The 4,828-nt window shown below is 50.2% G+C and overlaps 1 protein-coding gene across 1 annotated transcript in view; it reads left to right on the top strand.

Annotated features, from left to right (window-relative positions):
- The first annotated feature begins 3,285 nt into the window (after positions 1 to 3,285).
- LOC113215508 (MOXD1 homolog 2) overlaps positions 3,286 to 4,828 on the top strand; it is a 481,769-nt gene continuing 480,226 nt past the window's right edge. The window contains exons 1-2 of the mRNA XM_052264209.1: positions 3,286 to 3,382; positions 3,481 to 3,624. The gene's annotated coding sequence lies outside the window, so the exon portion shown is untranslated. The remainder of the gene's footprint in view (positions 3,383 to 3,480; positions 3,625 to 4,828) is intronic.

The raw sequence follows: 4,828 nt of genomic DNA on the forward strand, positions 1-4,828 counted from the left end.
GATGTGGGGTAGACTTATTCGATTGCGTAGACGCCAAGACTCAAGGTCCGGCCCTTTGAAGCAGCCATGAAAAGGCACCTACCTCGAGGAGAAAAGTTTGCCATCGCGTACCTCTCCTTGACAATGTGCCGTCCATTCGTCTGAAGGTCCGTCCGTCTGTCCGCGCGGACCTGCCGCCGCGCCGCCGGCCGGGGCGACGACGGCATCTGATAATGATAGGCCCACGCTCGTCAACGCCTGATGCATTTCCACTGTCGGAAGAGCGACAGGGGAGTGGAGGAGGCGACGGCGGGGAGATTGTGGAGGGGCTTCTCCGGGAGTACGAGTCCGCGCCACCCGGCGCCACCCTCGCTAGGAGCTGGCAAGATGTTCCGCACCCCCTTTATGTTTTCGCCGTTTTCCGGTCAAGCGGAAACTACTGATGAAACAGCAAACAAAAGAACAGCCAACGTTTTAGTAGATAATACTTTATGACAACTCATATACTAAAGAAGTATGATTAGCTGAACATAAATAAATAAGAAAGAAGAAAACTGTATAACATTGATCATTTTCCCCTTAGATTAGATAGGTTGTGTTCAACTAATCTGTTCGACGCTTTCTTGTAACGGACCCTTCTGTGCGCTGAACGGTTGGCCGCTTTGGTTAATCAGTTTTAAGAAAGTTTTTGCGATGCCACCCTTCTTAATCTGTAGCTTACCCAAAGGGTAGAATTTCGTCAAATGACATCAGTTGAAGGCCATAGTCAAAATTCATCCAGGTGAAACACAATTTTTGACGTTCTTGTGACGTCATTCCAAACTTACCGGTTCCGCGACTGTGTCGCATATCCGGCCAAGACTGAGACTGAGAGGGTCTTTTTCGCCACCAGCCAGCGGCATCAAGCTGCATCGCTGTTGTGTCCGGAAGTGAACCCAGTGGACCATGTAGGACCTCGCGAGGAAGCGTGGCGTGGCCGGGGAGTGGGGGTGGGGGTGGGGGGTCTGATAGGGCTCCGACCCCGCGAGCCGGCCGCCACCATCAAACGGACGGCCTGCCGGCGGAAAGCCCACCGCCCTGAACTAATATTTGGCCCTCGTCGTCTCGGTTCCTTTTGAGGGGTACCGAACCGATGAGCCCTATCCGGCCCGGCTCGGGGAGTCCTCCCGCTGATCACGATCGGGTGAGCTCGCCGGGGCGGGGCGGGGTGGGGCCGAGCAGGGCGGGGCGGGTTGACCATCTCGATGGCGTTTTATTTCAGCCCCGCGCAGGACCGGGCTATCTCTGCTTCTCTCTGCCGCGGATCTCCGCCTGGACGTCCAGTATCAGCTGCTGCTGCTGCGGCTGCCGCCGCCGACGCGCTCAGCGACGGATTTAGCGCTCAATGACCGGTCATTCAGCCGCTATTAAAATAACTTGGACGGTTTTATCGGGAAAGCGGTGCGGGTGGAAAGGGGTGGGTAAAAGCAGAGCAGTGGGGGTCATGGATGCTTCGTTCCCTTCCAGCACCACCATGTGGTCGTCCATCGCTGTTATGAACGATGGGGAGTGTTTGGTCCGACCAAACGTATTTGATCTCCACACGACGACTGTAATGTTCTTCTCTGGGGAGTAAGAGATTGTCTACTGTCTAGTTAGTGCGACCTCAAATTCCTGCAGCAAATCGCGGAAGGTCGGCGCCTGCGAAACTCGGGGTAGGCCACCCCGCAGTACACGCATGCACTGCGGGCAATATGTTGCCTACCTATTAGGCGTCATCAGAGTCCGGTCTTATGCTGGATGCGGCTGGATGCTTATTACGGCCTTCCTGACTGACCGGGAGGGGAGGGGACTGAAGCCCCCCCCACCTCTCGCTCGCCCCAAGGGAGAGGCAGAAAAGATTGGCAATTTTAGCTAGACAAACCCCTAATAAGCATAGGTATCTTGCTCTACCCCTCACGCCCTCCTTCCTGTTGTCCGGCCCATACCACGTTGTACTGCAGTGGATTACTTTGATACGGGGATTTCGGGCTCAACTCAACTCCGTCTCTTTCCCGTTTAACATTTAACAGGTTTAATCACAAAAAAAAAGCATTCCGGTAAAGCTGAAATACTGAAGAATGCGGGGAGGAAGAAAACGGAAATAGCTATGCTTGAACATGGTGACTTCCGTTTTCTTGTTCCATGCATTCTTTTGCATTTCAGCTTGGAAGAGAAAGGTTCATCAGTTTGAATCGCGCGGGGTCGTCAATACTTTGTATCGAGCTGGGCTGAAGTCACCGAATTATCGGGCCACACGTCCGCAATGTGTGTGAATGTGTTTTGTGCGTGGGGGTGTCGTTTGTCAAAATTGTACGAATTTTGATTACAAATATGTTGTTGCTAGTGACATTTGGTAGCATTCTGTTGGCAATAGCTTGCAGTGGAATCGCATGGAATGACCAAGTTAGGTTGGTACGGGCACTAACACGTCTTTCGTGTGTGCCAGGCGTAGTGTTGTGTAGTAGTGCACGGAATTTTTTTTTAAATTGTGTTGAAATCCGTTCTAAAGTTCATATGGCAGTCAGTTTGGCGTGAACGTCTAGCTATGGCGAAATTACGAAGATTCATGTGGGGGGAAATTAAACCCACTTGTAAATGTGATGAAATCAGTTGGGGTGGTTGGGGGCCGGCGCGCAGCAATCCACCGTGAAAAAATGTGAAAAGGTGCAAGTTGTACCCAGTGCCAGTCCTTTATATTGATGGAGAATCAGTGTGAGTAAGAAATGAATCAGAAACTTGGGAAGAAACCTCCTTATATTCCTGTACTTCAACGTGCCAACCAGATGATCAGGTAAGTTTTGAGGTTAGCCGTCATTGGACCTGTTACTCCTTAAATGTTCACAAAGATTTCTCACAGACAATCATTCTCATTTAAAACTGTTCTCTTGGCTTGTGTCACCCTTCATAACTTGTTTTTGTAAAGTTTAGATTTGTTGGGTCTGTTATCTGATTCCTTTCTAGCTACTGTTATTTTATTTCTTTTTTTTTTGCAGCATTCAAATGAAGAACGGAATCAAAGGTTTTTCTGAGGTCAGCAAGTCTGACGTAACTTTTCCATTTTACTTAGGAATCAACACTAAATTGACCAGATCATTCTTATGGGAGACGGAATCCTTTATTGTTGCTCCTCATCTGAAGTAAGTTAAAAGAATACTTTGAATGTTTTTGTTGCCAGACTTTCTATTTGCTTGTATCAATTTTCATAGTATTGTTATCTGTTGTAGTTTACGTGTGGAAGAGCACAGCCTGTTAACCTAGGTATCAAAATTAACATCTGTCTGAAGTATCACCAAGTTGATACGAACCTCAATACACTGAATGTTGTGTTTCTGCTTCATTTCTGAAGCAAGACGGATTAAATTTATTTTTATAGATGTGTATAGTGAGTGTTCTTTCTATGTTTGATCGATATGGAATGTTTTTGTTTTGAGACTGATGTCATTTTTTGCATTAACAAGTGTTTGTCATTTTTTGTTGCAGTGACGATGTGATGATTTTCACTCAACTCTAGGTTTGTTGACATATTGGTGCCTTCACGCCAGACTAAAATGAGGAGGAATAATGGCAGTACAGTAGCAGCAAATGGAAATTATTCTGGCAGAGAAGTTTCAAGAAACAATCCAGGTGAGCTTGCTTGTGACTTGTGACCAATTCGGCAAATGTCCTAGAAGGACTCTAGTACCTACCCCACGTCCTCTACCCGCCCGCCCGCCCGCCCTTGGAGATTAGCGAGGAGGCAGCTGACATCCCGGCCTGGGATAAACATCGTGACGTTCTAAACAAAAAATTGATTTAAAAAAATCCCTTCAGCCAAATAACCGTTAATAAAACGTAACCCCGTTCCATAAAAGTCACCTAATTTTGTACTTACGCCGAGTTCTGGGAGTACTGATGTCTTCCCCGCCATGAACTGCTCAAGTCCACCACTTCCTCTGCCGCCGACCGTTTAAATACCACCAAAGGGGCGCTTGGTTTTTTGTCTCGCCATGACATGCCAAGTCGTTAACGCGCGAACGAGTGTCGTTGGGCCAAGGAAAAGTGGCATGACCAGAGGGGCGGGGGGGCACTCGTAGACGAGCTTGACGGAGCATGTGCGTCTGAGCGACGCCGGCGAAGGGAGAGGGGCGGGAGGTAAATGGGGGTCTTCCTGGAACGGCGATAATTTTACGTTCGACGTCTTCAGACCAGCGTGCAATTGATTTCTGCCGTGAGCGGGTGCCTGTTATTTACTCGGTTCGCCACGACGCGGTCATCCCGGACACAGTCCGACTGTCAGAATCTGCCACGATAAGAGGGCTTGTTTTTATTTTCGTGGTGTGGATACCACCGTGGTTGGTATCCACCACTTTTTTACTATTCTGCATTGACGGATCCGTCAACCAATTCGTCTAACAGTTCCGTTTATTTTTCGGCGCAATACCCCTCCGGAGTGGCGCGGCGAGTGTCATCTCTTGACAAATGGAGCCGGCCGGGCCGGCGCGGCACGCGATAGCACGGCCGAGTGCGCGCGACACGGACTTCCACTTAACGCCCTCACCTCCGGACTGACTGGCCTGGCCAGCAGCCCTCGCGGCGCTCTCGGTGGCCGGGGCCGGGCGTCGCTCTCGGCCTCGACGGCGTCGCGCCGCTCGGGCAGGGCCGGGCCAGGCCGCTATGGGGTGGCGCCAGCCGCAGTCGGACAGAATGTTGATGAATCTCCCAGAGCCTGGTGACGCGACCTGCCCCCCCCCCCTCCTTTTACCCGGCCACTTTAACCCCCATCTCCCCCTTACGCTGTGTAAGTCTGGAGGGGGAAAAAGTATAGGGTACTTTTATTGACTGACTATTG

Source organism: Frankliniella occidentalis, unplaced genomic scaffold (assembly GCF_000697945.3).
Source record: "Frankliniella occidentalis isolate FOCC.00 unplaced genomic scaffold, Focc_3.1 Scaffold17, whole genome shotgun sequence".
In the NCBI taxonomy this organism is placed as follows: Eukaryota; Metazoa; Arthropoda; class Insecta; order Thysanoptera; family Thripidae; genus Frankliniella; species Frankliniella occidentalis.